We start from the raw sequence: 19,943 nt of genomic DNA, 5'->3' as shown, positions 1-19,943 counted from the left end.
AAAGTGAATAGGCCTAGATGAACTTTTCGGTAACGTGCTTTCGGAACAAATCCTCTTTGGGATAAATTAAAAAGTTTTGCCCGTATAGATATCTCGAGCATTGTAGTCTTTCGTTTTCCCCCCAAAGAGAGAAGAGATTGACCCGTTACAAATTATAGTCAATAAACGGCTGTGTTCTGCCTGGTTGGAGTAAGAATTGTTCTCCCGTGTGTGCTCAGTTGCCAAGGTGGACAGATGGGGTGCCCAGAATCCAAGCAATTAGACCGAAAGGCCCCTCTGGTCCTGATGAACGCGCCACTCCAAACCGGTTAAAGGATGCTGCACCTCGACTTGACTTACTTGGATCCTGACATTAAGAATGCAAGAGTTCTTGTGTCGTCTCTCCATCCTAGACTTGTTATTAAATGTCTGTTGTTGTGTAACAACAAGGGAACTAATAACTTATTAACAATAAGCATATACAATAAGCGTAATAACGATGCGTAATAACCATGCGTCATGAATGCATGCTTGTTTTAGCATTCAGTCTTTGACTTAATACCGATGGACGAATAGCACAATTGATCAAATGGATAATGTGTATTGGTGTGTATTATTATAATGGCATTGTACCGGAAGTTTTACAATGAGTTGAGATGAAGTCAGCTCATGGATAGGCCATGTTCTTCTGAGTTGAGATGAAGTCAGCTCATGGATAGAAATGTGGTGGATGAGGAATTCATTTCTTTAATCTTGTGGCAAAGAAGTTGATTATCAAAACACATTTTTGGAATCAAATAGTCCTAAAGGTGAATGCCACGCACCCCCCCCCCCCCCCCTACCCACACACACACACACACACACACACACACACACACACACACACACACACACACACACACACACACACACACACACACACACACACACACACACACACACACACACACACACACACATTGTGCAGACAGGTTCTTGGTTATTTGGTCAGTTATTCTTAAAGTTAGAGGTTTCATTATACACACTATCAAAAGCAGGCTGCCGTAAGCCAGTGTTCAACTGATAAAGCTTGATTCGAAAGGTTGATTTTTACTTCAGTGCCCCCTGTCCCCCACCCCCACAGTGACCCTCCATGAATTTGGTAAATGGAGAACAAGCAGTCAACTCCAATGGTGCACATTTAAATCTCACTGCAGAAGCAATTTCTGAAAGCCAATACATAGTATATCTCCCACTCGTCCATTTGCGTCCAACAAAAACATCTCGGCCTGCATTCTGCAGAATCATAACAACTCCGTTGTGTTTGTGAGCGAAAAGACAGATCCTCCAAATATTTCAGGAGAGCTAAACAAAACAGACGGCTTAGTGCTGGAGGAGTGGCGTAGCATAGGGTGTGGGGAGACCTCTACGCTCTTTTGTAAAAAGCCACAGCCAAAGCAGCATCTCCGGGGCTCATGGATGAGGTTGTGTGTTGCTTTGCATGTCCTGCAGGTCCTCCTGTCACTGAATCCCAATGTTGTTGGTGTTGTCATTTTTGTCTTGTACCTTTTTTTGCTTTAACACTTGTGTTTGGGACAGTGGAAAGCAAGTCGCTTTTGTTTAACCTTGCTGTTTCTCCTCTTGTCTTTGGCCTGGCGCTGCAACAGATGTTCTTGTTATTCCTGGCCTTGTCCTGATGCACTGAGGCACACTGTGGTGCTGATGCATGCTATCAAGCACGCAGGCAGGCAGGCAGGCAGGCAGGCAGGCAGGCAGGAAGGCAGGCAGGCAGGCAGGCAGGCAGGAAGGCAGGCAGGCAGGCAGGCAGGCAGGCAGGCAGGCAGGCAGGCAGGCAGGCAGGCAGGCAGGCAGGCAGGCCACTTGGCTGTCCTTCTCACCTGGCTCATTAACCAAATAATCAATCCATACTGTATAGCAGGGGTGGAGAACCATTTTCATTCGAGGGCCTCTTCAAATTGTATAAAGTCCTCCAAGGGCCGTACTATGAAGACAAACCACCAGGCTTTCTCTCCCGGCACTTAAGGCCTATATTGAAGGTGGCTACCTTTACGGCAGACCCCACCTTCACTAGGTCCCCTGAAAATATATACCTTAATTGTATTGCGAATGTAATTTCTAAGATTTCTTTACAAAATATTTCATATTTCATGTGAAACAGCATAGCATTAAAATTAAAATAAAAGAGACATTATATAGAGACATAGGTTCCCCATCCCTGCTGTAAAGTGTCTAGTATTGGGAAGTTTTAGGGTCATTATTTTGTTCGCTATACTGCAATTGTTAAGTACATTGAAGTGAAATATATTGTTAAGTAAAGAAGAGAACACGACAGTTCTATACAATTAAGATAATGTGAAGAAAACCTGCCTATTTGATAGGGAAGGTTTAGTGTCATTATGTTGTTTGCTATGCTGGCATTGTTACAGTGTAAGCAAATGGAAGTTAAAGGTATTGTTAAGCAAAGAAGATAGCACAACGGTTCTATACAATTATTAATGTAAAAAAACTGCCATCTGAGATTTTTAATCAAATCATATTCGTCCCAATACCCATCATTTGTCGCTCATCGTTTGCCAGTTCATTCCTGGCCGGTAGCACTCAGCTGATAGGGCATATCCTGTAGCATGGGGCCCCTACCCCACAGGAAGTGGAAATCCATTTGTGGTCCTGCTTCCTACCTTAATGGCTCAAGGAACTGGGGGGAACTGGGTTTCAGCAGATCTGTGAATTCATTTCACAGAAAGTTGCTATTCAGAGCCAGGTCTTTCTCCGTCTTCTCTCCGTCTCTCTCTGTCTCCCTATTTCGTGTGTGTGTGTGTGTGCGTGTGTGTGTGTGTGTGTGTGTGTGTGTGTGTGTGTGTGTGTGTGTGTGTGTGTGTGTGTGTGTGTGTGTGTGTGTATGCGTGTGCGAGTGTGTGTGTGTGTGCATGTGTGTGTGTGTGTGTGTGTGTGTGTGTTCGTGTGTGTGTGTGTGTGTGTGTGAGTGAATGTGTCAATGAGTGTGTGTGTGTGTGTGTGTGTGTGTGTGCGTGCAGTGTTTCCCATACATTGAGGAAACTATGGCGGCCCGCCATAGTTTAAATTTGGCCGCCATAGTTTACGAAAATGTAAAAAAAAAAAAAATTTTTTTTTTTTTTTTTTTTTTTTTTAACGATTTCCGTTTTTGTTAGATTTGAATTACGATTTTGAATTTCCTTCGCATTTTCCTCCTGGAGTAAATACATCCTATAGACTCTGTATTGGTTAGATAAGTAGTCCCACGGTAACACAGAATGAGGGGAAAGCAATAGGAAGTGACCGTAAGGGTATTACAGTTGATTCATGTGTGCACACGTGTAACATCGGGTGAGTAACAGAACATGTGCGCAACGATGCGTTATGACACGCCGATATGCGAGGATCTTCGTCCAAATCGCTAGTCGCATGCATCATCGCTAACTGCGTTTACATCGCGTGCCGCGTGTAAGGGAAATGTTAGTTGTTGACATGTATGGAATTCACTTCAATTTGTGCTGTTTCTTGCTTCAGTTGTGGACAAAACGATTGGCCAAACTCACAATAGAAAGCCTTTGCTGTGCTACTGTCCCAGAGAGCTGAAAAAAAAAAAACCTTCATAGAAGAAGTCACACTTAACAGGGGTGTTAACCAATCCAATGAGTTCTCTCATTGCTCTCTCTCTCTCTCTCTCTCTCTCTCTCTCTCTCTCTCTCTCTCTCTCTCTCTCTCTCTCTCTCTCTCTCTCATAGTAGCCTACTATTTACCCATAACAAATGGTGAATTTCTGAGCCCTTTTTAATTTGTAGCCTATACCAATGAAGGCATGATAATGCTTCATCATATTTTAGAAATAGGGCCTATGTGCCTTTTATATACCAAATGTATCATTTTGAAATTGTTTCAGTTGTTTATGACTTGTGTATGACTGAAATTATCTCTGCATACTATCAGTGCTGCATTGCTTTGTAAAGATAGGCTATTCAACACACTTTAAAAACACACTGAAAAGATACTGCCATAGTAGCCTACTGAAAACATTTTGTTCATAATGGTGATTAATAAATGGTGGTCTTAAATTTTCATACTGACATCCTTGAATTTGACTTGGTAGATCACGGCAGACCATCAACTTCAAAAGTAGATCTTGGTTAAAAAAAGGTTGGGCACCCCTGCTATAGAGAGAACCACAAGTGCTTGAAAGACAGGGATCAAAAGCCTAGTCAAGTTGTTGTAGTTTACTTGGGTTTGGGAGCAATATAAAAAACCTTCAGAGAAGGGACAGTTGGGATGAGTTTACTAACACTCCCTAGGCTTTGTTTTACAGTTGTAATGAGTTTGGTGACAGACCTTCATTGACACAGCAGAGGAGACATCGGGCTGCATATAGAAATTAATGTGTAATGAATGTGAATATAGACATAAATGTGTAATATGTTGTTCAGCCCTAATGGGAGGAATTTGGAAAAAACTGGCCCTGTGACCAGCACCCCTCATGTAGAATGTGTACGCCTACAGATATGTGTGGGGGAAAAGGCATAGCCTACCCTCTAAGACCCTTTTCGTTAACAATTTCACAGTGCTCTTAAATTCTTATCTCTGCTCCTATTTTGTTTTATTATTGTTTCCCAGACCCCTGCATGAGGGACGAATGAAACTGTGTTGTAAACAGAAATTATTCACTGTACTGCATTTTTTGACAATGACAATGTACTACTATTATACAAGTCATGGGTAAAATCTTATGTAGCCTTATTTCTCAAAATATAAATGGCTGAAATATAGGCCCATGCCTACAGTTTCTCCATGCGCCAATGTCATACTGTAGTCATTGTTTTGCCGTTTTGCATTTACGCTGCAAGAATACACCCCCCCCCAAAAAAAAAGGCCCGTGTGAGAAGACCCCCCCCCCCCGGACAAAATAAACCCCGGCTGCCCCCATAGTTTCCAAAATTTCTGTGGGAAACACTGGCGTGCGTGCGTGCGTGCGTGCGTGCGTGTGTGTGTGTGTGTGTCAATGTGAATGTGTGTGTGTGTTTGCACAGCCTGACTTTCCAAATGACTTTACATTATAATAATGGTACATTTCAGAGCAATTATGTCCCACATCAGGGCCACAGGAAATGGACTCGGTAGGTTGCGCTGCTACCTCGCGCCGTAGATCACAGTGCAGTCATGACAGGTGTAATTTTCATCAGCGTGGCGGCTCCTACTGAATGGAAATAGCAGCGTTCGTATTTAATTGAAATTGCCGGAACACCACCTAGATTAAGCTAAGCGCAGTGGGGGGCGCGGGGGATGTGGACCTGCCGAAAAGGTAACTCGAAACTAGATTGAAGCGGTTTGCTTCTCGAATGTTTATACTGCATCTCCAGGTAGTGAGTCACGCAGAGCTTTGGTGCAACTTTAACCGTGACTTTTTGTTAATCTTACAGTTAATTGTTTACACCTGTGGAAAAAAAAGTTCCTTAAGGCTCCCGATTTCTTCGGTGGTTTGATTGAAGCGGGGCTTAGTAATGCATGATGGACTCCTGTCTTCTCGCATCGCCAACGCCGACTGTTCTCTCTCTCTCTCTCATTTGTTTACTGTTTGCATGGCAAGTCCGGGCAGCCTTCTGCAGTTTTATGTCCCAAATTGACGCCTGCACAACACAGCACTGCTCTGCACACTCTCTACTTCCCCCTCCACTTGTACTGCCCTGCCTCCCGTTTCCACCAGCCTCTGTTATGATTTGTTTCCAGGGGCCCACTCTCTCTCTCCACTCTCTCTCTCATGTGTCAGAGCACTCCCAGAGGGTCGATTGGTGGCAGTCCTCCGTTACCTGGAGGCATCAGAATGTCGGTGAGCTGAGGCGGTTCTGGGCGCCCTCTTACTACCCCACCCCCACCTCCAAACCCCAACCCCCCTACACACACACACACCTCACACACACCATCACCACCACCTCCTCTCTCCTCTCTTCTCTCCTCCTCTACTGCTCTCTCTGCTCTCCTCCTCCACCTCTTCTCTCCTCCTCTACTGCTCTATCTCTCTGCTCTCCTCCTCCATCTCTTCTCTCCTCTCTTCTCTCCCTCCTCTTCTTTGTTCTCTGTTCCCCTCCTCCTCCGCCTCCTCTCCTTTCTTCTCTCTTCCTCTATTGCTCTCTCTGCTCTTCTTCTCCACCTCTTCTCTCCTCCTCTACTGCTCTATCTCTCTGCTCTCCTCCTCCGCCTCCTCTCCTCTCTTCTCTCCTCCTCTACTGCTCTCTCTGCTCTCCTCCTCCACCTCTTCTCTCCTCCTCTACTGCTCTATCTCTCTGCTCTCCTCCTCCTCCGCCTCCTCTCCTTTCTTCTCTCTTCCTCTACTACTCTCTCTGCTCTTCTTCTCCACCTCTTCTCTCCTCCTCTACTGCTCTATCTCTCTGCTCTCCTCCTCCGCCTCCTCTCCTCCTCCTCCAGTGCCTGATGGCCATCCCAGGCGCACATCTGCTTAAGATGTTGGAGCTGCCAAAGTCCAAGAGAGCCGATGAAGCAGAGTGGACCTCCTGCTTTGCTAATCTATTAGGCAGTGCTGCTGTGAAATGGCAGGACTTTTTTCATTTTCTTGCGGGGGTACAGGGGCAAGAACAATGACGGTTGTTCAGTTGGTCACGGCCGTGACTCTGGGTTCAGTAGTTATTGCCACCGTGCTTCGTGACAGATGAGTCTTAAAATTTAAGCCATTTCCTGATATAAGACAGGGAAGTGCTTCAGTGAGCTGTTTACCAGATGACGCCAATTTGAAGGTAAATTGGAGCAAAAGGAAAAGAAGGCTTCTGGGGGAAAAAAGTTGCTTTTGAGCTTGACGCCTCAAAGACTCTCTGTTGCTCAGAATTATTAAAACGCCTACGACCAAGGGACAGAAAATAATGACGCACAGTTGTAAACAAATTTCTGACTCTTTTCTTTGACTAAACACAACAAGAAAGATCAACAGGAGAGAAACACCTTGAGGATGCGAGGATCCCAAAGTCTGAGGCCCAAAAATAGTCCACACTCTAGGAAGGCTGAGAACTGTAGTGCGCAGCTGATGGTCTTTCCATGATTGCACGGGCCTTTTGGGCCACTCGGTTGTTTGCAGTGGAAACAGACTTAACGTCGCTGGAACTGGAAAAAGAAGTTGTCAGTCACATCTCATTAAGTGCACGGCCACTTGAGTCCGTCATAGTTCACATGGACATCCCTGTTTATTTTCTCAGTATAATACAGTGGAATTTGGATTGACATGTCACCGCGAGCGAACAGCCAGAAGCCTGTTTCTTTCTATTCTATTCTTGCTCTCATTTGACTTCTAAATCATGCTGTATAGCCAAGAGACCCTGAACATGTTGACATATTGAATACAGGTGGTAGTGGAGCGAGACTTAAAACTTACAGAAATGTTCATTCGAGGACCTAAATGATCTCAGCTGTGCTACGTGTGTTATTACTTTGGCTCGAGTGCCCGAGATTGATAAGATGAGTTTTTATAGTATTTACTTTGCAGACAAGATAAAGGACAAGAGGAGCCAAAGCAAACCTATGAGAGACCTCTCAAGCCAATCTCTCTCTCTCTCTCTCTCTCTCTCTCTCTCTCTCTCTCTCTCTCTCTCTCTCTCTATCTCTCTATCTCTCTCTCTCTCTATCTAACTACAGTATTTCTCTGTCCCTATGTCCCCGTCTCTCTCTCTCTGTCTTGTTCATTTCTGTAGTCCTACATGCGGTTTTCTTCTTTTCGTTTGCATTATGGACACACATACACACACACACACACACACACACACACACACACACACACACACACACACACACACACACACACACACACACACACACACACACACACACACACACCACAAGAGAGGAAGTAATGTTATAGTAGTATGCACTAGTATTTTGGGTGATAGCCCAGCACATACACTTCTCTGTATTCGGCTCATGTCTGACTTCTTAATTTGATTATCTGGGGCTATAACTGACTCAAGCTCTAAGCATTCTCTCTGACTTGCTCTCTCTCCCTCTCTCTGTGTCTCCCTCAATCTCACTCTTGTATATTTAGGTCTATATTTCATCCATAGTTGACTCATCCCTTCTCCGCCCATTCCTTTCCTTTAAAAGGCCATGTTCCTCACAGCTTTCACCTTTCCTGTAGCATTATGTCCCAGACCCCTGGATACAAAGACCACAACATCTCATTTGCATAAGATGTTTGTCAGATTTGTGTCTGTTGACAAGACATCTCCAATGGTTATGCTCTACACCCTCCACCACAGGGACGCACACACACACGCACACACAGGCACGCACGTACGCACGCACGCACGCACGCACACACACTCACACACACACACACACACACACACACTAGTAAGAGATGTTAGTAAGAGAGATGAATGAAGGTGAATGCTTGTGTGCTTATAATGTGCCGACAAACAAAGAATAAGATGAAAGCTGTGACTTGAGAAAGACTTGATAGACATGAAATCCCAAAAACTCAAATGCATTTGTAAATGAAAATGGATTAAATGAGGTCTATGTGTTTTATGTATGAACATAGCTTGTGACTAATCTACTCCTGAGAGCATCACTGGTTAGAACACCCCCCTGAAATAGTACGCAAGAGTTGATGTCTCAGATCGTCTGCTAGAGAAGCAATTAATCATTTCTAAATAAAAAATTGCAATTTCCCGGTATAAATGTTATTTTTGTTCAATTGTATATCTTGTCACCTCTCTAGACCTCAGACTGATACAGATCTTGAATATATTTGGTCCACATTGCTGCTTTCCCTGCCCGAGGCTCTCTCTCTCTCTCTCTCTCTCTCTCTCTCTCTCTCTCTCTCTACCTCTCTCTCTCTACTTCTCTCCCTTTATTCTCTATCATTGACACTTTCTAACCATGTTATTTCCATCACTGTACTGGTGTAAATCTGTGGTGGGCATGCAACAAGTAGACAGTTTCATCACGTCTACTCTTACTGCCTTTGGAAACTTTGAAATGTGTTCCGCACTCACGTTGCTGGTCAAGACAGCAGCAGTCAAGGAGAATGGCTTTTCGTCTGGTAAATAATTTCACTCCCGATTACTAATTCAGCTCTGTCTGAATTTTAACAGCTCAGGGCCACCATACTTTTTTATGTCCTTGAAGGAATGTGTCCTCGCTGGCCCAGCCTGCTTCCATGGTTATGGCTGACCCAGGCAAGAGGGGTCAAGGGCTGTGTGTAGCCCTGATGAATCTCCACTGTTTGTGGTTCTGTATTTGGTCTACAGTACACACACATTGGCCACAACACATACGCTACCTGTATTTGGTCTACACACCAAACCTCCCCATCCAAGGCCAGCAGAAACAGGACTGTTTTTTGTTTTGTTTTAGGTGGAACCGTATATCTGTGATTGTGGCCTACATTAGTTCCTAGTTAGGGGTGCCAGGCATGTTCTAATCACCACTCAGACTGTGTTTGTAGAAAATCTCATGAAGACTGTTGAAGTCGAATCGTAATCCAGCCATGAAATACTAAAAGGCAACAAAAAGGTTCTCAAGTGTGTGCAGACTTCTCACTTTGAGAACTACATTAGTTCCTACTACAGACATTAGGGCAGGTTCCGTCTTGGAAGCACTGCTGCGTCTGACTCTGTACCAATCTGTATGCAGTCAGTGTAGCCGAGAGGAGTCCGGCTCAAACTATCGGAAGTATGAAAACAGACGGGCACACTATGCCAATGCCTGGCTGTGCTCAGTAGGCTTCAAACACTCTTTGTCGGACCTCATAACTGTAATAGAAAACTGCAATAACACACACCACAGGGGAGTCTAGAACCAGACTTGTTGAAAAGTGTCAATCCCTGGGAACGCCACATGACCTAATGGTTTTTGCATTTTTTTTCTTAAAGCCCTTGCACATGTACCTGCTGCAACAATGCCTGTGGTCAGCTGTGAACCCACTCATGATTGTGATTGTCAACCCCGTCATTGTTGTAATGAGAAAAGATGAGAAGTTGTTATTGTGTTCGTCTACTTTGTATGTAGCATTCCTCTCCCCCTCTCTCTCTTTTCTCGGTCTCCCCTTGTCTTTTCTCCCTCTCTGTCTTTCCCTCTTCCTGTGTGTGTGTGTGTGTGTGTGTGTGTGTGTGTGTGTGTGTGTGTGTGTGTGTGTGTGTGTGTGTGTGTGTGTGTGTGTGTGTGTGTGTGTGTGTGTGTGTGTGTGTGTGTGTGTGTGTGTGTGTGTGTGTGTGTGTGTGTGTGTGTCCGTCTTCCTCTCTGGAGGCTTGCAAAAAAAAACTCTGAATGTACACTGACGTCTCCCTGGCAACCACTACCTGTAGCACAAAAGGCGCATTCTTCCTGGATTTGGGATTGCCTTTTCAACGGGATTAACTTTCAATGGCACCATCGCCGTGCTCTGTTTACCCTTGAATTTGCGAACGCTGTTGTTCTCTCCCCCATTGTCAATTTTGTGGTCCAGGGCCATTTGTTATGGCGGGCCCTGCAGCTCTATCTGCCCCAGCTGAGTGGGGAAGCCAAGTCGCAGGTTGGCCTGCTGCAGCTGAGAAAATGCTCAGAGGCATAAAATGTGACATCCTGCCCCGCACAGACGGACCTCTCGTCAAAAGACCCCGTCTTCTCTGGTTTTTGTGTTTGTGTGTGTGTGTGCGTGTGCGTGTGTGTGTGTGTGCGTGTGTGTGTGTGTGTGCGTGCGTGCGTGCGTGCTCTCAGGTTTTGGGTCCCAAGGAGTGGGTGTCTTAAATTTCTCTCTCTCTTTCTCTCTTTCACTCTCTATCTATCTCTCTCTCTCTTCCCCACAGGAAGTTGAATCACAGCTCTCCCCTCTCTCTCTCTCTCTCAAAGATAATGTGAACCAGCAGTGCGGATTATTCGAGAGACTTCCGTGAGATAATGAAGAGGGCTTAGTCCGCCGACTCAGTTATTAATCAGGACTGACTAATGAGCCTCACTCAATTAGCGCTGCTAATAGACAAACTCATAACATCCTCCTTGAGTCATGGAACAGCTTCTCTCCGGATTTTGTGTTTTTTTTCTTCCTTTAAGGCAAACAGAGCCTGTGATTAAGACGCATCTTCAGAACCATCTTCAATGGTGTTAGTTTTGTCTTTGCTTTCTCCAATGTTTGCCTAGGCGCAGCAGTGTGGTTTGTGTCTATTTGTTATCTTTAGTTTTGTTTCAAATTAATCTTTACTAAAGAGTGTTTTTTTCTACGCTTTCTTGCACACTGGAGAGGTTAACTAGAATGAAACGAGGCATGTGCCATGGATGGCAAGTTAACAATTGAACAGTGCCTTTCTCTCGACCAAGAAGAGATTGCGTTTCACACAGTTGGAAAGGGGGGGAATTCAGTCAACGACACCTCAGGTCGCGTACTCGCTCCCCCTTTCTCTTTTGTCCAACTGTAGCCTATTTTCTTTTCCAATAAAGCAAAAGCAACTCAGGCATTTGGAAACACTTTAGATTACTGCTCTCCTGGCACGCTGTGATTAGGCTGTTAAGTGAACACACTAATTATTGGTGTCCCACACTAACCGATGTGTGGAAGAGCACATACTCTGTTGTTCTTGTGTCTACCTTTCTCTTTAATCCTAACCCTGGCAATCACAAACTGAATGTCCTTTTATTAATCATTACTTAATGGTACACTTCACCGAACAGTATAGTTACACTGTAACAATGGGAAGGAACATAGAAATGCACAAAAAAAACATTTGATTTGAGTGAGAGTGCATAGTCCAGCTCACGGTTCTCTACATCTTTCTTTCTTTCTTTCTTTCTTTCTTTCTTTCTTTCTTTCTTTCTTTCTCTCTTCTCTCTTTCTTTCTTTTGTTATGTTTGACTTAATGCCACCACACGATGCCAACGTCGTACAGCAAAGATATTTACTTCTGTGTCGCTCCTGAAGCAGAAACCCAAGTTGGGTTCTCACTAAGGGCCAGTGCTGAAATGGAATCAGGTGCTGCCTACTGAGCCCAGGGCAGCACATTGTGAGGTTATCGTCTCATATCCCAGCCAGGAGCAGTCTGGGGCCCATACACTGTGCTCTCTCTCTCTCTCTCTCTCTCTCTCTCTCTCTCTCTCTCTCTCTCTCTCTCTCTCTCTCTGAGCCTGGGTGTGGGATTACTCTCTTGTGTTACACTGGACCGTTTCCATTATTTTAATATTTAGATTTTGTATAGTTTGAGATTTTACTAGCACACGAGGACTCTATATTTTATAGTCGTACAGTAACAGTACATGGATTTATTATTTGTTGTCTTTGTACATTATAGCCGTGCAAACCAATACAGCTGTGGTCGGGAATAATGGCTATTCCATTGTTTTGTCAAATATTTTTTCCATTTTTTTTGTCCTGGTTTTGATGAAAGCTTTGGAAAAGATGGATAAAATATCCCTCGTGTATGAATATGGAATGAGAGCAGTGGGACAGATTATCTTCTCCCCCCACCATGATATAATGCCCTCCGGTCCGAGGCAAAGCCTTTCACATACATCACCACAGGCCAGAGAGCATCCGAGATTTTTAATATCAGAGCCCCTTGTTTCTGCTGTGCATGCGCTAAGGTGATTATCCTCTATGGTGTGTAATCATCATCGGTGCCTGTGTGTCAGGTCGGGCCAACCAGGGCTTAAATTACTGGACGAGTCAAGAGGTCAGCGAAAGCAAGTGAGATGGTTTTGCCGAGAACTGGGCCACACTGCTATGCCAGGAATGCACCGTGTTTGTCTTGCGCTGGCGGGCGCTGTGTCTGACTGACGGCAGAGACTCTTGGGGGTGGGGTGGTGGTGGTGGTCGGCGGGATGGTGGTGGCAGTGGTGGTGGGATTGCTACTGGACACTACTATCTCCGCGTCTAAACATATCCATGCGGTTATCAAAGGCTAAGGAAGAGTGACCTGTCCCTCCACAAGTGAAGATTACAATTGTCTGCAGACTGTGGCTTGCGTCCCCCGACCCGAGCCCCGACCCGACCCGACCCGACTTGACCCGACCTCCACCTCCACCTCCGCCGAGGCCAAACAACAGGGAATAATGACAGGCTGGGGGAAATGCACTTAGTGGTGGCGTGTGCTCAGTCTGGCCAGTGAGTCACCTGTTTCATGTCTCGCTTCCAGCTGATCTCCTCGCTGCTCTCTCTCTCTCTCTCTCTCTCTCTCTCTCTCTCTCTCTCTCTCTCTCTCTCTCTCTCTCTATCTATCTCTGCCGCTCTGTGTGTCCTCCTTCCCATCCCACTGCTCTGCTTTCTATGACATCAACTGGCTTGCAGGTTGTCCGTCGTATGCACACACAGCTCTTGCACGTTACGCCAGTCCACACCTGTGTGCTGCAAGCAATCTTTTATGTAACCTCAAGCACCACAGCTGTGTGGCCTTTCAAAAAGAAAAAAAACCTGCTCCACCTCCCTTGCTCTCTCTCTTCCTTTATCTGTCTTTATGTCTCTCTCTTTATCTCTCTCTCTCTCTCTCTCTCTCTCTCTCTCTCTCACTCTCTCTCTCTCTGTCTCTCTCTCTCTGCTCTGGTCTAGATTTTAGAGCTTGGGCCCATGGGCCGCTGTTGGCTGGACCAGTCTTTAATCTCAGCAGGCCAGGAGTAGTGGAGATGCAGAAAGGCTCTTCGTCACAGGAAATGGCCCCGCAGCTGTGTGTGTGTGTGTGTGTGTGTGTACACATGTGTGAGTATACACGTGTCTGTTTGTGTGTATATGTGTGTGTGTGTGTGTGTGTGAGTGTGTGTGTGTGAGCGCGTGTTGGGGGGGGAGCAACATCTGTTCCAGAGGAACAATGTTGATGTCACCGGACGACGGCATGCAAAAACTGTTTGGTCGTGTTGTTTGGGTTGAAGGGGCCGGAGAGTGAAACCTGTTGGAGTGTTGATGGTGAGGCTGCCTGCTGTGTGTAACACTGACGTGATACTTGTCGTCCGCTGCTCGTTTTAGATAACCATAAAACATATTGTCAAGTACTCCTCTGTGATTACAATGATCTTGCACGTTTCACAATAAAGATCATTTTTTTTGTATCTGACACAAGAACACACAGGCACTAGCCAGGGTTGCCAGATGATACCATAAAATACTCAAAACCCACCTGGAAGCATTAAATCCCTCCCAATTTGAACTAAATTCTTTTGATTTCTATGGCCATACATTTTTCAGGAAAACCCGCCTAAATGCCCTTTTTACCCATTGTTATCCGCAGACCGCCATCCTAATCAGCCCAATTGGGCGAGAAACCTGCCCAATCTGGCAACACACAGGCAGCAGCAGCAAGGCAGAAAAACGACTTCTTGAGGACCTGACTGCATGCTGATGATTTCAGTAGCAGCTAATCCAGTGCATTTAGCGCTACATGTTTTAGCAGGCCCAGTGGCTTAAAATCTTAAAGTCCCCTCTTGATGTTGAAAATGTTTGAAAACATATTTGGAAAAAAGTGTGCCTAAGGTCGAACGTAGGTAGCATTTTAATCATTGCACGCTGTGCTGCATGCCCTAAGCCAGGGGGGTGGCAAACCTTTTTCATTCGAGGGGCCACTTAAAATTTTATAAAGTCCTCCAATGGCCGTACTATGCACAAACCAGGAATTTCCCCCAGCACTTTAGGCCTATATCAAAGGTGGCCACCTTTACAACAGACCCCACCTTCCCTAGGTTCCCTGAAAATATTACTTAATTGTATTGCAAATTTAATTTCAAACATTTCTTTACAAAACATGACATATTTCATGTGAAACTACTTAAAATTTGGATTATGTGTAATAACATGGCCTCAAGGGCTGTAAACGGCCCTTAAGACACAGGTTCCTCAGCCCTGCCCTAAGCAGTAGGTTATCGCTTTGGCAGCGGGTTTGTTGGCCATTGTAGCCCATTAACAGTCATTGTACCAGTCTCATAGTCACCACAGTAGTGGCCACTGTTGAAATGTCTTGCTGTATCACAGAGTAATGCTTTTCCCGCAGTTGTTATATGTGCTTTAATGGACTTTTTGCCTGCAAACAGACACCCTTAGGGGAATATCTCTACCTCTCGGTGTAGCTCAGCCTAGCCGTTCATATTTCAGCTTTTGTATATGTGCCAAGACACGGAACACATGGAACTACATCCATAAATTGGAAGTGTAGAATGTAGAATGCAGCCCCACCACCACCACGCCTCCACTCACTCCCCCTCCCTCTTAGGCCCCCAGATGAGAGATGGGAGACAGACAGCGAGCAAGAAGTGCTATTGTGTGTGTGTGTGTGTGTGTGTGTGTGTGTGTGTGTGTGTGTGTGTGTGTGTGTGTGTGTGTGTCTGTGTCTGTGTCTGTGTCTGTGTGTGTCTGCGTGTGTGTGTGTATGTGTCTGCTGAGGGGGTGGCTTTAAAACAACTGGCCTCGGATGTGATGATAACTTCAAACAAGCGCAGCCATTGTTTCGGGGTGTGCTGGCTGCTCCGCTCTGGGGCTCCTCCGTCTGTCTGTGGAAAGGATGACTCTCCTCCCTCAAGCACAACAACCAGCGCAAATACACACACACTGCTCTCAGTCTCAGTCTCAGTCTCCGTCTCCGTCTTTCTTTTCATTTCGTTTCGTTACCCTTTCACTTCACCATAACCTGCCTCAACAGCATTCGCAACTCGCTCGTTCGGTTAGTAAGAGTAACCGGGCCGTGGACAGCAGCAGCACAGCAGAGAGACTTTTTTTTTGCCTTTTCTCCGTCTTTGCCTGTTTCTTAAAACCCCCTTCCCCAGTGGAATTTTTCATCTGAGCATGACTGAGTACGCAAGGCCCTGCTTTTCTCCGAACCAGGCCCAGGCTTTTGGCCCGTGCGTTGCATTGCAGGCATTGTGATTTGATGTGTCATGCACGAGTCTGAGCAGGCAAGGGCTGGGATCTGGGGTTCGTGCTGTGCAAAAGCGATTGGCTGCAGTCGTCGGCGCTACTCGCTAGCCCTAAATACGAGACTGAAGGACACAGATTCCTTGCCGCTGTTTTTTCGGTGTCATGTTGAACGTCAGAGAGTCAGACCTTGGGGTTTTCTCTCTCTCTCTCTCGGCCTCTCTCTCTCTCAGCCTCTCTCTCTCTCTCTCTCTCTCTCTCTCTCTCTCTCTCTCTCTCTCTCTCTCTCTCTCTCTCTCTCTCTCTCAGCCTCTCTCTCTCTCTCTCTCTCTCTCTCTCTCTCTCTCTCTCTCTCTCTCTCTCTCTCTCTCTCACTGTCTCTGTAGTACATGTTTGTATGTGTGGGTGAATGAGTGAGTGTGTGAGTGTGAGTATGCCACTGCCGGTGCCAGTGTGTGCTAGGTAGAGCTAGAGGAGGAAGCTATTCTTCACCAGGTCCCGTAGTGGGATCCTGCCGCTACTGCGTAGTAATGCGTAAAACAGAGTGTAACCGTGAGTAAGAGATGACTAACTGGAGCGGCCTACAGACTGAAACCCCAGCCCTGCTCTGTGCTCTTACCTTCCCCGAGCGCATTTAAAGATGGCTGAGTCTGGAGCACAGTCATCTGGATCCTTTTTTGGAGGTGTTTTTTTTTTGTTTTTACTATTTCAGTCAGGCGGACCAGTCATCATGCCACATAATCAACATTTTTTAACCCTTTGCCTTGTATCCGTCCATGCAAGCAGAAGACAAAATGTCTTGTTAACGAAGGACCTCCGTAAGGATTTGAGTTGTATATGCTCTGAGTTTACCACAGGAGTTTTATGGAAACATGCCTTGATTTTAGTGGGGGAGAGAAATGTTGTTCCTCTGTTTATCCTTGGAGGGTCTGAAGCAGGGTAAGGGTTGGGAAAGCGTCTGCCAATAGGGAATTCCCAGATTCAGATTGCTTAGTATTCCTGCCTGGAGTCATGTGTGAAATGTGTGGGTTTTTCAGACTCTAGTGGTACGCTGGCCCGTTTTTTCCCTCCTTCTCTTTTCTTTTATTGCATAGTAAGGAGGACGTCTGAAACCGGAAGAGGAGACAGCAGTTTGCCCTCCCAGCCCACTCATTCTCTATCTCTTTCTCTCTCTCTTCTTTCTTTCTTTCTTTCTTTCTTTCTTTCTTTCTTTCTTTCTTTCTTTCTTTCTTTCTTTCTTTCTTTCTTTCTGCCTTTCCTTCTTCCTGTCTTTCTGTCTTTCTTTCTCTCTTATCCTTCTTTCTCTTTCTCTCTATCTCTCTCTCTCTCTCTCTCTCTCTCTCTCTCTCTCTCTCTCTCTCTCTCTCTCTCTCTCTCTCTCTCTCTCTCTCTCTCTCTCTCTGCCATGGTATCCCTCCCACCGTTTACTTTGCCTCTGCCCCTGTCTCTCTGTAACTCACCCACTCTTTCATTCACATTCTCCTTCCCCAGCCAGACTTGTGTCTTTCCTGTGTGAATGATGAAGTGGTGTTATGTGCAGGACTGTTGGCAGTTGGACTGAGTGGTTTGCCTTTGAAGCCCCAGACACTGCTTTTCAGCAGGGAAAAAATCTTTATTTTCCCCCTTTACATATGTGCATGTCAAAGCATTTTTCAAAGACTCTGTTTTATTTTTCTTGAGGAATGGGCGATTTGGCCTATGTAATGACAGATTGCCAAGAATGAGAACAGCAGAAAAAGTGTGGTATTCGTGTGATGGCTGTGTGTGTGACTGTGTGTGTGTGTGTGTGTGTGTGTGTGTGTGTGTGTGTGTGTGTGTGTGTGTGTGTGTGTGTGTGTGTGTGTGTGTGTGTGTGTGTGTGTGGAGAGAGAGAAAGACAGAGAAAGATAGAATATGCTCCGTGCAACACACACTCCCATTACAAACACACACGCTCACACACACACACACACACACACACACACACACACACACACACACACACACACACACACACACACACACACACACACACACACACACACACACACACACACACACACACACACACACACTCACACACACACACACATTGTAAAACATTACATGTTACGTGTAAACATAAAAAGTGAGTTGCCCTGTTGCCTTACGCTTGTAAGTTAACTCAACTTGAGAAAGGCTTGAGTAAGTCTCGAATTTTGCTTGATAAATTACCTTTTCACATATAACTGGCTTGCAACATTTTACAGTGCACTGAACACACATGCGCATACACACATAAACACATCCAAACACACACACACAAACACACACACACACACACACACACACACACACACACACACACACACACACACATACGCACGCACACACGCACACACACACACACACTGGGACAAATAAAAGCTACTGAACTGAACTGAACTGAACTGAAAACACACACACACACACACACACACACACACACACACACACACACACACACACACACACACACACACACACACACAAACAGACACTGTGCCCCCCAGCGAGCAGCCAGTCTGTGACTGTGTGCTGCAACAGGCTCCGCTGTGTGGGAACATGGTGATTTGCGTCAGGGGGTGCCAAACCCTGGACCACTTGCGGCGATGACTTCACTTTGAAGCATGAGTCTTCACCTTCGATGAGGAAAGACTGGAGTCAAAACTACCTCTTCCACTACCGTTTTCTTCTCCTCCTCCTCCCCCTCCTCCTCATCGTCATCATCCTCACTCTGTGATAGCCTGTGTCAGTCTCTCTCACCCACACACAGGCCTCCTCCAGCCAGCTAGTGTTATTCCTAACTACTTCCCCAGAGACAAACGTAGTGGAGTGGTGTCGGATATTTCTTACATGACTGGATGTGTTTTTCTCTCTGTCTTACTCTGAAATCCCTCCATCTTGACCCTTTCATTCTCTTGCGCACAGCTCAGACAAAGCGTGTGTTAAGCAGACACACACACACCTCTGGATGCGAGAGTAACCTTTTACCTGACAGCAGAGTTTGATGACTCCAGCGTAAATCCACTGAAGAAAAAAAACAACAACAGAGCACCTGATAAAAACGGTTCCTCACACCTGCTGCCAATGTGGGAAAGATGATATCTTAACCTACCAGCATGTCGACATATACTACATCTCAAAGTTGTGGTGTGTTGCCATGACGAAGTTGGCCGCGGTGCCTGTTCCATAACCCTGCAGGACGCAGGTTCAAGTGTGACCCCGAGGTTGTGTTCTGATCCCTTTTCCATGCTTCCCTCCCACACATTTCCTGCCATCCCTCCACTATCCTATCTGATTACAGCCAATAAAATCACCACACATAGGCTACTTAAACCCAAATACTTAAATATATATATATTAGGGATGCAAACGATTAATCGATTAATCGACTTTAATCGATCAATGTGTTAATCGATTAAAAAACATTAATCGCAATTAATCGACAATTCAACTGACGAGACCCAGGTGAAATGGGCATGTGAAGAGTGTGTGTGAATAGTGGGAATATTTAAATCACCTTTGGATTAAAGAATTGAAATAGAATTAATTTAAATGTGGTATTTTATCTCAATTTTTAATTAAAATGTTTAGATTTAGTAGTTTTTTTTCGAGAAACATTGAGATTTCGGGGGGAAAACGCTGCTTATCAAGTAAGTCGATCGATAAGGCTATCAAGTAATGATTCATGAATTAAGCGATAATTTGCATCCCTGATATATATATAGGCCTATATATATATTTATACGTAACTTACAGGAGAACACTAGGAATGGAAATATTTCTAAGTGATTGTTCTCCTATGTGTTTTTTCTGCCTATGTTGCTCTGTTTTGGAGTATCGGGCCTCAAACCAGGTGTAGTGGGACCAACTAGCTCAGCCCTCCTCTCCTGAAGACAAACGTGGAAGTTTGTCTTCTGGACATACTATATTGGACACTGCCATTCCTCTTGTTCTAATTGAGCTCAATTATCTGTTTGTGTGCTTCCGTCCAGACAACCACTGATATCTTCATTACCAAACTGTTCCAGTACTGCTCTACATGGTGCCCAAGACCCTTATTCAATTAACTGACTGCACTAATTGCTGCTGTCTGGGTATGATGATGAAAGGGGGGTCAGTCTATCTTGTGCTGAGGAGACTATTGGCTGCTATT

At 45.3% G+C, this 19,943-nt stretch overlaps 1 protein-coding gene across 1 annotated transcript in view; it reads left to right on the top strand.

The window, feature by feature from the left end:
• egfra (epidermal growth factor receptor a (erythroblastic leukemia viral (v-erb-b) oncogene homolog, avian)) overlaps positions 1–19,943 on the top strand; it is a 54,954-nt gene that overhangs the window by 788 nt on the left and 34,223 nt on the right. The gene's annotated exons all lie outside the window — the stretch shown is intronic.

Source organism: Engraulis encrasicolus, chromosome 16 (assembly GCF_034702125.1).
Source record: "Engraulis encrasicolus isolate BLACKSEA-1 chromosome 16, IST_EnEncr_1.0, whole genome shotgun sequence".
Classification (NCBI taxonomy): Eukaryota; Metazoa; Chordata; class Actinopteri; order Clupeiformes; family Engraulidae; genus Engraulis; species Engraulis encrasicolus.
The sequence above is the reverse complement of the archived record's forward strand: the minus strand, read 5'-3'. Positions and strand labels throughout refer to the sequence as shown.